The 16,477-nt window shown below is 45.3% G+C and overlaps 1 protein-coding gene across 1 annotated transcript in view; it reads right to left on the reverse strand.

Moving 5' to 3' along the window:
- Positions 1-4,697, reverse strand: part of AKAP13 (A-kinase anchoring protein 13) — a 205,591-nt gene extending 200,894 nt beyond the window's left edge. The window contains exon 1 of the mRNA XM_030456754.1: positions 4,584-4,697. The gene's annotated coding sequence lies outside the window, so the exon portion shown is untranslated. The remainder of the gene's footprint in view (positions 1-4,583) is intronic.
- Positions 4,698-16,477: the final 11,780 nt, after the last annotated feature.

Raw genomic sequence — 16,477 nt, forward strand, 5'->3', positions numbered from 1 at the left:
ATAAAGAAAATTAAAAATATATTATAAAAATGGCAGGGCTTATTTTTGCAGAGAAGACATATCTTCATTCTAGATAAAAATAATTGCAGTCTTAGGGAACTTAAAAAGGAAATACTTGGACTTCTAACTCACTGGTTTATCTTAGAAACACATCCATCTCCCTTGTTGTCTTCACATGCTATAAAACAGGGACGGGCATCACAGTCAAATGCCTTCTTTGCAATCAGAAAAGCACTTCCCTGAGTGTAGTTCCAGAGCATTTCCCCTGGTGGAAGAACTGAAGTTTTTGCCACAGCAAAAGCTTCTCACATGCTCATGAGACCACAAAGGCATAAGTCAGGGAGCTGATCCAGGCAGAGAATAAGCTTTTTTACTCAACTGAAGAAAGGTTTAAACTCTACACAAAAATAAATATTTTTAATGAGAATTCATTTCCCATCACCATTTGCTAAACAGACCCAGGAATACCAGCACAGCTCAGCTTGGGAACTGGAAGAGGCTGCTTATGCCTACAGTGCTGCACAAAATTACAGTTCAAGTTTAGGATGACACTGAAGAAGTTTCACCTATTGCATGCCTCCACCAGCAGCTTCTGGAAGGGCATTCAGCTGCTCACAGCATTCGTGGCATGGCAGCCTATCTGTCATGTAGACATCAGAGGAGTCACACTGCTTCCGTGACAAAGGGCCATAAATATATAGAGCTCTATCTTCCTGAAAAAGATCCGTATAGCTTGACTGCAGCCCCAAGTTCCCAGCAGAGCTGCTTTCCCTGGAGCACTGCCATCATGTTTTCTTATCACTAACCAAAGTAACCAGCCAGCTAACCCCAGTGATGGGCTTTTTCTTCTAGATCTGCATAAAGGTCATTAGCAAGGGAGAAAGGCAGGTTTAAATAAAAATAAAATAATAAACATTTGGCCACATCTTGGCTTTGTTTCCAAAAGTAACTAAGAAGTGCAATGCCAGGCTGCAACACCAGGACTGGAGCATTTGACTATTCACAGTAAGTACAAGGAGTGGCCCACTCCCTCCCCACAGCAAGATTGTTGACAGCTGTTCTAGAGGAGAAAAAAGCAAAGCATGACTAAGCTATTCATGAAAATCTCACTGTGTCTAGCACCCCAAAAACAAGTTTTGATTTAGAAAAAGTGCTTTGCTTCCTGGAAGTGACTGTTCAAGCAAGCCCTGAATGAGGCTCCCAGTTGGGATTACATTCCCCATGGCAAACCCCATAGCAGCAAAGCAGAAGTGTATCTACACCAAAGCTATCAGTTGCTTCAAAAAGTCACTCATTACCTTTATCTTTCCTACAGGTGATCAATGCAAGCAAACACATGAGCACTTGGCACCTAGCAGAACACAGTAATCACAGGCTGCAGGCTGCAAGGTGCTTCCCACCCCAGCTTTCTGCACCCAGCCTTTCGTGTGCCTGCAAATAGGATGCTGCTTACTTTATCCTGGGGCTGGAACCCACACAGACTGCCAACTCCCTGTCTGGGAGGCTGATAAAACATGGGGCCACAATCACTCGTGGAAGGGATATTAGACCTTCACAACCTCCTGGACTAATATTGCCTTCCACCAGCAGAGCAAAACCAAAACCAGATAGTTCCTCCATACTAATCAGCTATTTGGTTTAGTTTACTTCAAGCTATTTATCGCCAGTGTGAGGAATCCCTATAGAAATAACATTTAATAGCATTCAAGTAGATTGCAGAGATAACCAGCTACAGTAATAAGTAGAAAAGCTTCCAAGCTGCTTCAAGGACTGTATTACAGGCAAGTGGATCACAAAATACCTGGCAAAGCAAACCAATACATTTGGAAACAAAATGGGAAAGAAATAAGTACAGCAGGCATGACAACTTCCACTACTGACTTTTTTGTTAAGTAGATATCTTAAAATTTATTACGCCAGCAGAAAATTATATGAAAGCACCCACTGCCTTTTTAAAACAGGAGCCTGTGCATACCATCAGTAAACCTACACGTGTTTTTTCCTCTAGTATAATTTATTGAGGGCTGCCTTAATTCATGCTTTGGATAGAATAACCAGATTCTTTTAACAGTACTTAATCCTCCTCTTAGCACAAGAGCATATCCTGGACCAGAATGCAGCTTACTCAGGAGTATATCCTGCTGAGAGATTAATAGCAAGTTCTGCATAAGCCTGAGTCTCAAAGCTTCCCTACATAGACTGTGTTTAAAAACATCCATCACTGGACAGTACCTGGCAGAGCTCTGTTTCTGTGAAAAGCTTGGACTTCTTAACTGCATTTTCCTCCTTTGATGCTGTGAAACTGTAAATTAGGAACATCGAGCTCCTGCCTTTCTCTCTGGCTGCAGTTCCTGGCTGGCCTCTGTTATTCCAGACATGCCATGTCCTCACCTCTTGGGCTATGCTGGCCATTCCTGGGCCACAGGAGCTGGGCAGGAGCCAGGCTGGAGCGCTGTCACACAACGTGGTGCATCCACACTACCTGCAGGAGACTTGTCAGTCAGGCTACCTACAGAACCTGTCTGCCTTGCAGAACTCACCATCCATGCCCTTCTAGCAACAGCCCCAAGCTAGTCTGTCTGCCCAGTGCTGGGCAGAGCTGGAAGGACAGACAGAAGACCTATTAGGCTCAACCCATCAACGCAGAAGGTAGGTACATGCTTGAACTCGTGCCAAGGGACAACCCATGTCCAGATGATCCTCACCTTGCCTAATGCACCCCTACCCTGCTATCAGGCTTGTAAGACCAAGCAAAATAAACAACTCCAAGTGTCCAAGCAATCATCACCATGGAAGGGGACAGCCTGGACCAAAGCATCCCAAAGTACAACAAATGCCTTCAGAGCAAACGCTCCTCTAGTGTAGACAGCAGCTTTTATCCACAGCATGGATGTTATGAGGTTAATGTCAACCTACTCCCACGGCTCAGGTATCTATGTATAAAAATACATCTCATCTAACACAGTAATAAGTGAATCATTAGTACCTGAAGGTACTGTGTGGAACTTGGTTCACCTTTGCAATTCCACAATAGCTCAGCAAGGACATGCAAAACATGAAAAACACACCTGGTGAGGGACAGATTTTTAAACTGAAGAGAATCACCACAACCAGAAATAATGTAGCTTAGCCCTTTAAAACTGATAAGATTACATTAGCCAAAACTACCAGCACACAACACATTCATGGATCTCAGACCAACTGTCTAAACTCAGCTCTGAAGCTACATGCTTTACATATTTCTACTGCATTGCATATCTCCATGAGTACCTAAAGTTTTACGGCTGACAAAGATTACAGGGAACACCACAGCTATCAACTGCCCTGCAGAAGTACAGCATTTCTAATCCATTTATCAAGTCCCTGTCTGGTCATCCACAACAGAATCAGCACAGCACACTCTTAAAAAAGATTGAAAAAAACCCACAAAAATCAAAAAACAAAAATAACTTTTTTCCACTTCTGTGTTCCAGCAAACATGAAGCCCCATAAAGCACACTGGACCAGAACCAATACAGAGGTCAGCAAAATTGATCTCGACTAATCCCAACTCCTTTATATGATTTGGGGGGATAACACAGTCACAGAAGGTGGATTAATAAACTCCAACAATTTCCAGGTTAAGAAACAACTCCACTTACACACCCCCCCCCATCCAGAAACTCCTGCATTTGATTCTAAAGACGACAACGTCCATTCGAGAAAGAAAAAAAAACCAAATAAATTATATTTTCAAGCACCAGAGTTGAATGCATAAAACAGGCCCCACAGCAATGCCCCTCTGCGGAACTGCAAAGGCCCACGGAGCCCCAAAGGTGAGAAAATCCAGCACCGGGTGGTTGCTTAGGAAACTCCGATATAAACCCCAGATTACTTTAATCGCTATAAACTGAGATACAAAGTTGCGTCAGCGGGGCTGGGATGTTAGTTTTGTTGGGGTTTTGTTTGGTTAGGGGTTTTTTGTTTGTTTGTTTGTTTTCTTTTTTTTTCTTTTTTTTTTTTTTTTTCCAGCTCAAGATATCAGTACTTCTGAGTAACGAGAAAGTAGAGAGAGGTTGGGGGCCAGGCTGGACGGGGTGAGGGGGTGCCCAGGCACACACTCGGAGCACCGTCCGCGGGGAGAAGAGGGGGGTCCGGGGCCACCACCCCCGATCCAGCAGCTGAAGAGAGGGGAACCCCGCCCGGCCCCGGCCCTCCGCGCACCGCCGGCCCGCAGACAATAGCGGCGGGGAGCAGCCGTGCGAGGAAACACAGACCGATAAATTAAAGGCCAAATAATAATAATAATAAAATGAAAATAAATAAACACCAGTGAAGGGGGAGGGGGAGGAGACCGTCCGGAGCGGCTCCACGCGAATTTGCACGGAAAAAGGGGAGGAAAAAAATTAAAAAAAAGAAAAAAGAAAAAAAAAAAACGAGGAAGAGGAGGAGGAGGAAGGGCAGGGAAGCGTGCGAGGGCGCGGGAAGGGGAGGTGGGCTTCCACGCACCTTCCCTGAGGGAAAGACCCCGCTCTCCACCCCCGCCGAGGGCCTCCCCAAACTTTCCCCCACCCCTTCGCCCAACTCCAACGGGGCAAACTCACCGCAGCGGCCCGGCGGGCGGCTTCGCCCCTGGCAGCGGGGCCGGGAGGGAAGGGAGAGGGAAGGGGACGGGGAGGGGGGGAAAGAGGCGGCCGGGCCGGGTGCTCTCCGCCCGGGGAGGCGGGCAGGAAGGAGGGAGGGAGGGAGAGAGGGAGGGCCGGGGGCTGCGGGATCTGCAACCTGAGCAGCTCCGCCGCCGCGTCCGCCCCCGCGCCGCGCCCCAGCCCGCATGCGCGGATGCGGGGCCACCCCCGGGGAGCGGGCGGTGGGGCCGAAGGGGTTGTTGTGTGGTGAAGGGTGGCACCGACGGGAGGTTCCTCCGGGAGAAGTTTCAGCTGCGCTTTGCCTGGCTCCCGATGAGAGGAAGGGACGGCTCGGAACAGCCCCGGAGCTCCGGTGATGTTCGGGCCCCTCACCTGCGGGCCCCTCACCTGCCGGCCCCTCACCTGGCTGCTTCTCCCTCAGGTTTCCGCTTTCCCAGTTTACTCAACTTCTGTGGGAGATCCGTCTACTTGTTATAATACTTTGAGCCTGATGTGAAAAGACACGGGCAACTTCTTACGCTGTGGGTTTTTTTCTTTGAGAGGGATCCTTCCTTCCCACCCACTGAACTTGAGGTTGAAGAGTCTGTGCTCCTTGGGGTTGCCTTTCTAGCGTTCCCACCTCCTGCAGCTAAAAACCTCTCTTCTGGTACTGAGAGCACAAGTTTGTCATGCCATGAATGTCATATGCTGCACATCAGTACCTGACACAAAATCTGGTAGCTCAACTTGAGTCCCACCAAGCCAGGTCACAGCCACGTCCTGCTCCTCACCATCTTTCCCCGTTTCTGCTGGGGTTTCATGAGGTGTGTGTGTTGCGCTGAGGAACATTTCCCAGCCCGTTCCCACGCCTTGCTCCAGAAAAATGGTGGAAATGGCAACCCACCATTAGCAAACGAGTTCATGTGGCCTGTGGTCTGCATGTAGCTGGGTTTGAGGAGGCCCCTGGGAATGAAAAATCATAATCTGTTGTGGTGGTGACTTGCCTTCAATTACCATTTTTGTTGGAAGCTCTTTAGACATGTCTGGCCTGATGTTTCCATTCGACTTAACCCACTGCACACACATATATCCCTCTAGCCCTGGCAGTGGCTGGGTGATCATGTCCACAAAGACATTAACAACACCGAATTTGACATGTGTGTCCTGTCCCAATAAAGCTGGGCAGCCTCACCTCATGATAACCGACCCAAAAAAACACTTCACAACACTTCCCAAAGAGATCTTGCTGCTGGCCTGACCACTGAACAAAGGCTGAACCATGTTCTCTCTAGGTAGAACAGAATTAACAATATTGTGTGCAGTACAGAAGATTTTGAGCTGAAAACTCTGTGTGAGAATTTGGTGTTGCCTTCCAAAATATGCAATATTGATCCAATTGAAATCAACTGAAATAATAAAAACAGTTTCAACACTTATGCAATGTGGTCATTCTGGAGGCTGGAATGGACCAGCATTGGGCACCCTTTGTAACCAGGATGCAAAGTGAGGCATATGGTAGCAGGGATCCCGGAAATAAAATTTAATTTACCTTCCTCCCACCCCTGTAAGAAGAGCTTATGAGGCAGATCACTTGGAAGTGCCCAGACACAAGAAGGGTCAGGCAAAGTGATGGCGCAGGAAAGAGCACCATCTAGTGAAAAGACACTTCTTGCAGTCCTATCCCCTGCAAGACTCCAACCAAACAATGACTAACCCCTCCCAGCCCAGCCCAACCTGCCTCATAATATCTGAGGCAATCATGAGAAAGGTAGCATGGTAACAGATAACAGATGCCTAAAATTTTCCATAACGCACACCCTGAGATCTTTAACTCTACCCTCTTGGTTTTCCATCAAGGGAATGTTTCTTTTCTGCTTGTCAACTCCAGTCTGGCAAGTCAACATCTGTCTTCTGCTGCTTTGCCTGAAACTGGCATAGCCCTGATATTGCTGTAGCCCTGGCAGTCATTTTGTGGGGATCAGAAGCCCAAAAGAGAGGGCTCAGCCTCTCAGCTGATTCTGTACCCTCTGTGCACCAGCCCATGCATGAGCTCGCATGTGTAACTCTTGCAAATAGTTTGGAATTGCTTTGAGGGAGTCTTTTCAGAATGAAGGTTCAAAGGAAATCTCCAGCAAAGCTGTCCAGGAGTATTTACTCTAGTCATAATATTCTAAATCAAGAGAAAAGAAAATTGGTATAGAAAATATCGAGGAAAGATGACGCAGCAGCTTAGCAACAAAGCAGGAGTATCAGCTGATGATTCATCAAGGGTGTTGTGGCCCTTTCAGCCAAGGAGGGTGAATCAAAAACACCGTCAGAGAAAGTGTAATTTTTCCTGTCAGAAACATTCCCCTTCAGAGTGGGCTTCTCCCAGGTATCTCCAGAGCACTAGGTGCTTGTGGTGTTTCAGGAGGTGAATTTAGGAGCAGAGACAGGCAGGACTGCGGGATGGGTAGGGAGCTCTGCAGACTACCAGGAGTTCACATAGAGGCTCAGTTCAGATCTGAACCCAGGTGGGAAAGCTCATGGTGTCCCAGAGAGCACCAGAGAGCTGAAGACCAGTGAATATCTGCCACAAAAAGGCTTTATCAGCCACTCCAGTTGCCCTACCCCTGCTACCAGCAGCATTTAATACATCTCCACTCCCTTCCCCGAAATGCAGTCTGTGCTCTACTTTTCTCTTTAATTGTTACCCACCTCCAAATCCTTTATCTCAAAATATCCTGTCTGCACCCACATATAACCACAAACGAAAACAGAGAGGCAGTAGATGAAGGGAAATTTGTGCAGCAGTTTTGTGGATGCCAGCCTCCTGACAAATCATTTGCCTTCAAATTGCCTCTGACAGTGGTTCCCCTGGGTTTTACCATTTGCTCTAAGTCCAGGTCTGCTTTTGAAACAGTATTTAAAAAAAAAAAAAAATTAGCTATTTTATTGCTGCTTTGAGGTTTTGATTTGTCACACTCTTTGCTGCAAGACTCCCTACTTCTTTCTGGGGAAGTGGGTTTAAATGTGAGTTGCACTCATGAATGAGACTGGAATTTGGATCTGCACAACATAATCTGAACATTTGTGTGTAGTGGCATGAATTAGCAATATGAGCGCATTGTTCTCATTTGCTGGAAATTAGCTGTCCTTGCAACTGAATAGAAAACAGAGTGCAATGTAATGATGGAAGCAGCAACTGTTAAAGATTTGTTTTCCTCATGTTGAAGCAGCTACAAAACCAAGACGCTGAGCATTAATGTGGGTGACAACAGCACATGGCACTTTCTTTGTGTTTCAGATTGTTTGAAGCTGGTGCCTGGTAGCTGAGATAACAGCAGCTACACCTGGAAAGATCTGAATGTCATTTTTCTTCTTAAGACTCTACCAATGTCACCTCTCATCTCCTGCGAGTGGTACAATCTTGGCTGCAAAATTATGAACAGTGGTGGAGAACAACCTTCAGGAGAAGTTTCCCCATCTCCATGAATGATTTATCTCAGTTAACATGTAAAGTTTTTACTGTGTCACAATCATCAGACATTGGAGTTCGCCCTTAGGATGGGAGATAGCCTGGAATGGGTGAATTGCAATAAAACCCACACAAACCAAAACACAAAAGCTTATGACCTGCAATATTAAATTAATGAAATCAAAGAAAGTTCCCCGGGTTCTTCTGCCCCTCTATGGGAAGTTTGTGGGGCTTTTTCTGGGAGAAGAAGGGGAACAGTACTACACAAACTGCCCACAACATACCTCAGCTGTTCATCCACTGATCTCTTTCCGATGATTTCTCAATTCTGGGAGGCACTGCTTACTGGTTGCTCATGCAGATGTCCTTTTAGCAGGCTGCTCAATTGCTGCGTCATGTCTAGCAGGTCCTCTCACGGGACCCCTCCATCTCCTGTTCTAATGCCAAGCTTTCAAACCTCTCCCCTATGTATGGAAGCCCTGAGGTAAATACTGACTTTCTTCTGGTCAGAAATTTCCAGTTAGTAATGTTTGAAGGGCCTGAAAACATGAAAGGGAAGATCTCTGCTGATGGTCCCAGAAGAACCATGCCCACATGCATTTGTGACAGGCACAAATAATCTTATTTCACATCATATTTTCTTTAGATATTCTTAAGAACAAAGAAATCATCCGGTGAGCTCCCTGCTTGCACCTGCTGCCTTGCTAGGGCTGTACCAGCAGCTTCCAATCAGTTAACACTTCTTGCAAGAAGAAAAGGAACCAAGAAGAGATTCAGAATTATCTTTAAATTATCTTTAAATTATCTTTATACTGTCCCACAGGGATAAGGAACATGCAGGTGTGTTGCAAAGAAGCTGACGTTTCCTCCCCTTTGCCCTGCTCCTGCCTGGGCTCAGAAATAATAGTTACTATAACAATAATAATTCATTATAATAATTCATGCAGCCCCTCACTGCCTACACCAGGACGTTGGAGATCTGACAGGGTTTGCTTGTCCCAGCAGGGAGACTCAAGGTAAGTTGAGGTCTTGCCCTCTGTTCAGCCCTGTAGGATAGGTGCTAAAGAGAGCAGGAAGGGAGGGATGAAAGGAGACTTGCAGGCTGCAAACACTGTTATCATTAAGCCTCCTAGAGGGGTTTTCTCTGCTCTCTGCACAAAGTCTCTTTTGCACTTCAGTTTTGCACTTCATGCTTTTTCAAAGGATGCTGTCAACAGGCATCTGCTCTGGCTATCCTGTCCTTTTCAATATACCTTTTAATTTAATACTATTCTGCTCCTGTCCTCAGCCAGGGTTGTTGTCCAGTTACGTGCAAAGCAAGGGATAGTCAAATCTGTGCCAAGAGGCTTTATTGAAGTATCAGAAAACATCCATCAAATCAGCTTACAAAACTGAATTATGTGGGATCCCAGGAGTAAAAAATGACAAACACAGAGAGTTAAATTGATAGCAGACCAGGATAAGAGCTTTTAGTCAATGAAGGCTATAAAATTAATCAAGTACAGCATAGTCCCTAAAAATTAGAGCAGTTTCATCATCTCCAGCACTCTACTCAATTTCAGATTTAAATAACATACAAAGTAGATTAAAATCAATCAATACAGCAGATCCCACAGTAAAGCAACTAATCAAGAAAGTAACACATGCATTTGCAACCAATTATTTATTGCCATCACCACGTGTGGCCAGGATGTGAACGCATATGGCATCCCTGGCTTTTCTGGGACTACTGCCAGTGCTGTTGGGTGTCTTTGCTTTTGGTGTGAGTCAGTAAGAGAAACTGTTGATGTCTGGGACACTTGGAAAATTTGGTAGAATCTTGCTAATATTACAAAGGATGAAACAGGACAAAATTGTATCTATAGTGTGGTTGTGCTGTGGTATCTGTTTCTCTGTCTAGGGCATGGGTGCTCTATCTCCTACTTCCACTATTCAGATTTTCTGTGTAGATGTATGTGAACTGGATGAGACTTCCTAAGCTACAAAACATAAGAGAGTCCTCCACGTGTTAGGAACCAATAGCCCACAGGTGATGGCTAATATTTCCATCTTATCCAAGTATGTACACAACATCCCCCATTCATATTCTCATATAAATACCTGCTCAAACTTTTCCCACTGATATTCATGAACCTACCAAATGAAAAGGAAGTACCAAAGAAGATGCCTTCCTCAGGAAGGCAAGCAGGGAGTATGTGTGTTTCACAGAGATCCAAGTGCAGCCTGGGATCTCACATCTGAGACCACTGACTTCAGACATGTTCACAAGTGAACTGTTTTAAAAACTCCTCTGAATTTCCATCATCAGCCACCCACCAACTGCTCTGCTAACATCTGTGTGTTACAACATGTACCTGTAGCAGACTGGGATAGTTGGCTTCATGTCTTGAAAACAAAGTAGGCTCCCTTTACTGAGATTTCCAGTGCTAGAAAGTCATCAAGTTCCCCTCCCTGTGTTATGAAAACCTGTTTTTTTCACACACAAGTTGTGTACCCATTGCCAGTCAGCCCAGATCTGCAAGATGACATAGACCCACCAGATGGTTCTAGTACTTCTGCACCAGAATTGCTGATGTGCACAGGGGTCAGCAAAACTGCTCTGTGCTTTTTCCTCAGTTTAACATGCTTCCAAATCACAGAAAGGTACAAAAGAGCATTGCACATCTCTTTTCAGCAGCACAAACTGTTGGCCTGTTAGCAAGTGCAGGTCTCTTGTGGAAATGGCTTGAAATAACTTAAGTTCTCAAGAAGGCAAAATAAAGCTTCCCCATGCTCTGCAAACAAATGCCATTTGGGTCCTAGGAAAGCAAAGATACATTGCCACAAATCCTAATGCCAGGAGGGACAACAGGGACTTAGGCATTCACTGTCTGCTGTGCATGCAGGTAGTGGTACAGTATGGTTCAGCATGGCAAACACAACGTCATGATGCATGAGATTCCACTGGATTCCACCTTTTATTATTGCACTGCTTCCTTCTGCTCTTCCTCTGAAGAGTTAACACTGAGTATGTATGAGAAGCATATCCCTTTGTCACCCCAGTTGTCCCCACTGCCAAAGGAGGTTCTCAAGAAGAATCCAGGCTCACAGACAGTCTTCTCTCCAGACCAGAAGAGCCACCATAACAGCATTTCTCCCTTCTCCTGTCTGCCTTCAGTTACAATAGCTCTGCCTGCTGAGAACATCATGGACCTGGTTGGATATTTGCATCAGCAGGTGTGTGGGACATGCTGGGAGGGGTACACATAGCAGGGTTGTCATCGTGGCTTCTCAGGGTCTCCCCTCACTCCTATAATGCTTGACTGCTTCTCAATCATTTCTTCACAGCTTGGGCTGAGCAGACCATTACATTGGCTGCGGCAAGAGTGGGATCTGGCATCTCTGGCATCCCAGGCTGGGCGAGTTGTGTTTTGCAACACACACTGCTGAGCTTTTGTGTGGAAGGGATCTATTTCACATCAAGCAGCTGTCGTGCGGTATTTTTGATCACCACCTGTAAGCAAATCCAAGCAAAGCTCATTCCATGGTCAGCTGGGTATTTCTGCAGACTTATATCCAGCCTTGCAGGCTGCAGAGCAGGCCACCACACTGGCCATTTAAACCTCCATTACATCAAACAGAGACAGTTCTGATCCAGGCTGGCAAGAAAGAGATTAGGATGAAACAGCCTCCTCTGTCCTTGCAGCTCTGCATTGACAGCTGTCCAGGATGTCATTACAGTCATCAGACAACTTCAATTAATGAGGTCTTTGTCTTCACACTTTCTTGTTTTTATTATTTTTTTGCCAACACAGACCAGTTAAACCATGCTTAGACAGAGTTGAGCTTGCTCTTAGTGAAGCTTATTCAACATATTATTGTGTACCTGCCCCAGGTAGTGAGGCAGGCAGGGACCATTCCTGTAGCTACCTTGGGTGATGTGCCAGCCTGGGGAATTTGTTTGTGACTGATTAATAGCCGTGTCATCTGAAAACTTCACCAAAAGCTGTTATTTCCCTTTTTATTACTTCCTCCTCCTCCCACTGTCTGCCTGGGTTAGCCAAGAACACAAAGTAAGTTATGTGCTTACAGTAATGGATTGAAAAGTTGAGAGGTACCTCATCAAGATCACTTTACAGAAGAGCAAATTAAATGCCTCACATAATAAATGTCTCAAATATATTAAAAAAGTTGATGCTGCACAGATAGACATTGAATTTCTTGCACAATTCTGCCCTTCAAAATTCTTTGCTTTAATTTTGATTCTCTTCTTTGTAGTACATTCCCAGATGCTGGCATCCATTTTCTCATGATCATCACAAGCTGAGAGCACTGGTGCTTGTATATATTCAACACCAAACCACATCCAAGCATTTAGTTACACTGGGAAAGAATCAAGTTAACATCCCTGGAACCATCTCCCACTTATTTCACCAGGATGGGAACAAAGGTATATATAATAAACTTCATCCTGCAAAGCATTAGCCAACTTGGGATGATGTTACTTACATTGCTGTTTCTCATTGAAGACAGTGAAACTACACTTTTTACAAATTGAGAACACTATTTATTTGATTGGCTTATGAAGAACTGTTGAAAGCTTGGGTGTATGAAGACTAACAGGACTCCCTCTCTGTCATTAGTCTGATTTATTCACTAATCCTAATATCAATGAAATTATTTACAACTCCTTTACGCTTCTGTAATTATTAAAAGCACAGATATTCCATGTGTTTGATTCTGAGAATGAGACCAGGAGGCTCATGTCTCTGTGCAAACCTGTGGCTGCATCAGGTTACTCTTGTAATCGCATTCAGTTCCTTTTTCAAGCATGTGTAAAATGAAAAGAGGAACCAAATTATTCTCTCAGCTGTTGTGGCAACCAGAAGAATAGGGCAGCTTATACTGAAAACTCTGAGTCAAGAAAATAGTTATGGGTCAGGGGTGTACAGCTGTGCATGTAAAGAACATGCAAAAGTTGAAAACACAATGCTGTGTTTATGTAATGTTGTACTGAAACAATCTGCACTATAAAAACAATTTTACAACAAAGAATCAATGGGCATTTTGTCTGCTCATTTACTGTGACTCTATGCGCTATCTGATAATTACTTCTGCAAATTATTATGTAGATATTGAGCTGTTTATTCTCACACAGAATTGAATTAAGATCTGGCTGTTAGAGATAGAGGAGCAATAACTTCTAAATATCTGGACTTCAGCTGATATCTACCATCTCTGCATGGCAGCAGTTTTTCCCATCTCTCATTATCTACTGATGAATCATGGCAGTCCCCTCTTCTCAGCAATGGCTGGGGCACCCTCTCAGCTGTTACCCTCAAGCTGCACCCATGGGGTATCTGGAAAATAACACAGTGTGGTCCTTGCTCCTCATACCTGGGCACACTGCCTTCAAAACCTCTCTCTTCTAGCACAGACAGCAAGAATCTGGATACTCAATGCCCTACAAGACTCTGAGAGGTTTTCCTAGAAGCAGCAAATATCTACCTACCCACTAGGATACCATTTATCCTAAGTCTGAAGGGCAGGACAAGAGGCAGCTTCAGGAACGTAACGGTGAGTTAGGATATCTGTGCAATATTGCTTTGCTGTGTGTTGGAACAAAGTACCATGATGATGGTTATAAAAGTGAGAATGATGATGCAGACTAATCACTTTCCCTCATCTATAGAGGGTGTTGGTTGTTTTCAACGTTGTGTGTATGACTTGTGTAATACAGCAGACTGGAGTGTGTGCTGAAAGACTGAATGAAGATGGGAGCCGGTTGTGTTTGGCAGGGAGGATGCACATGATGTGTCTCGTTACTATGGCTTTGAAGGATCACAGAAGTTAACATCTATTAGATCATGTATCAGGCTTCCCCACACCCTCACACTATTTCTGCTAGTTCAGTTAGTTCCCTGAGTCCATTTCTAGTGTTTTATTGGTTGAATTTTCACTACCTCAAGCAACGAAAGAGCCATCTTTTTTTTATCACCTTCAGAGTTTTCTGCAATCTAACACCTTGCAGAGCTGTGTCTGTCTCTCCTGCCTGAAAACCTTTTGTTTAAAAGCCATGTAGCTGTTTGCACATGATCCACACTCACTAGATGGAGAGAAGCACTTTATTTTCTTTGCATCATTTATTCAGCTCTCACTTGGCTCTGAGCCCCCCAGGGCCGGTCATGGTGCAGCCATTACCTCTGTGCACGTGCACACCACATGCCTGCCCGGGGCTATTTCCACCATAACTCAGCATCAGCTACTTAGCTCAGTGGCTGAAACAAATACAATGAATTAAAAAATAGGGTAGCAGGAAGCATTATTAGTCCCCAGGGAATAAAGCCTCCTAGAGCTTGATTTCCTAAAGCTTTTAGAGCAGGTCTTGCTGCTGCTGCTTTCTTCTTCTCCTGCTGTCATGAGGAGCCAAATGTCTTCAGCACTTTTCCCATCAGTTTCCTTGACCCCTGGACTCCTGTCCAACCAGCCACTGTCTCTCCTTGCCTTTTGCTCTAGCCAGTCTCTAAACCAGGCTTACACTCTACCTTTGTGCTGTGCTTTTAGCAGCACTGTTGAGGGGTATCCTCAGGACAAAAAACATTGTGAGAAGACACTCACTCTGGACGAGTCTGCAGAGGCAGAAGGACTATCAGCTCTGCTGGTCTCATGCAACAAGAGCCAGACCCATAGTGAGTTCAGTTTTATGGGTTAGAAGTAACATTTTAAAATTGTATATGTTATTCAGGAGCCAGCAAAGGTTGTGCAGCATCAGCTGATTTGTGTTTGTTCTTCATCCCATACACCCATGCCACTCCCTGGTCCAAACTGGAAAAGGAGTGACTACAAATATACAAATATCCCCAAGGAATAAATGAGTTGATAGTCACGTCTGGGCCTGATTTTCTGTGGTAGGGGATTGAAAGTTTGGACTTCTTACTTGCAGCACCTCGTGCTGGAGATAAGCGAGCTCTTGATCTTTCTCAGAAATGAGCTGCTTACACAACAGAACTGAGAAGACAAGACTTGTGCTGCTGCACATATCCTTTCTATTTAGGGAGAGAAAGTGGTAACTGATGATGATTAGCTTCTGTGCTTGGTACCATCTTGCCAGTGGGCTGTGAAGTCCTGCTTTCAGTTGTTGAACTAAGAATTATGCAAGGACATAGATGGGACAGGAGCAGCGACCCACCTGGATATTGATAAAAGCAATTCCTTAACACATTGAGAAATTCTAGAATAGCTAATAAATGATGCCTGAATTACTGAGCAGATGCATAAAGAATGAAGTAAACCTTAACCTCATTTAGGCTCTCGCCATAAGAGTCCTACAAGGCAGACAGCAAAATTGAGAATCTCCAGGCTGGACTGATTCTGTATCCACATAGAATCATAGAATCATAGAATTGGCTGGGTTGGAAGGGACCTCAGAGATCATCGAGTCCAACCCTTTTGCCACCGTTGCGGTTGCTAGACCATGGCACTGAGTGCCACATCCAGTCTCTTTTTAAATATCTCCAGGGACGGAGAATCCACTACTTCCCTGGGCAGCCCATTCCAATGCCAGATCACGCTCTCCGTGAAGAAATTCTTTCTAATATCTAACCTAAATTTCCCCTGGCACAACTTAAGACCATGCCCTCTTGTCTTGTTGAAAGTCATCTGGCAAAAGAGACCAACGTCCACCTGGTTACAACCTCCTTTCAGGTAGTTGTAGACAGCGATGAGGTCTCCCCTGAGCCTCCTCTTCTCCAGGCTGAACAGCCCCAGCTCTCTCAGCCTCTCCTCATAGGGTCTGTGCTCGAGTCCCTTCACCAGCCTGGTTGCCCTCCTTTGGACCTGCTCCAGGACCGCGATATCCTTCCTGAACTGGGGGGCCCAGAACTGGACACAGTACTCGAGGTGTGGCCTCACCAGCGCTGAGTACAGGGGCAGAATCACTTCCTTGGACCTGCTGGCGACGCTGTTCCGGATACAGGCCAGGATGCCATTGGCCTTCTTGGCCACCTGGGCACACTGCTGGCTCATGTTCAGCTTCCTGTCAATCCAGACTCCCAGGTCCCTTTCTGCCTGCTGCTCTCCAGCCACTCTGTCCCCAGCTTGTAGCGCTGTATGGGGTTGTTGTGTCCAAAGTGCAGGACCAATCTAGCAGCTTCTTTAGGCAAGACTGATAAATCACTGTCTAGATCCCAGAGGGCCCATTGGAAGGCAACTCCCCTTCACATACACTCCCACTGATGACTGCATTTCCACATGGAGAGCAGAAAGAGGTGTAACATCAGCTGGAACAAGCTGGATGTGCTTGGCCACATTTCATTATGACTGAGACAGACTGGGGCACATCATCTCCATCTGAGTATACTGTGAGAGCACTCTGTTCCCCCTGGTACTGGGAGTAACAAGATGATAAAACACAGACACAAGGAGCAAGTTTTTCTTC

Source organism: Calypte anna, chromosome 10 (assembly GCF_003957555.1).
Source record: "Calypte anna isolate BGI_N300 chromosome 10, bCalAnn1_v1.p, whole genome shotgun sequence".
Lineage (NCBI taxonomy): Eukaryota > Metazoa > Chordata > Aves > Apodiformes > Trochilidae > Calypte > Calypte anna.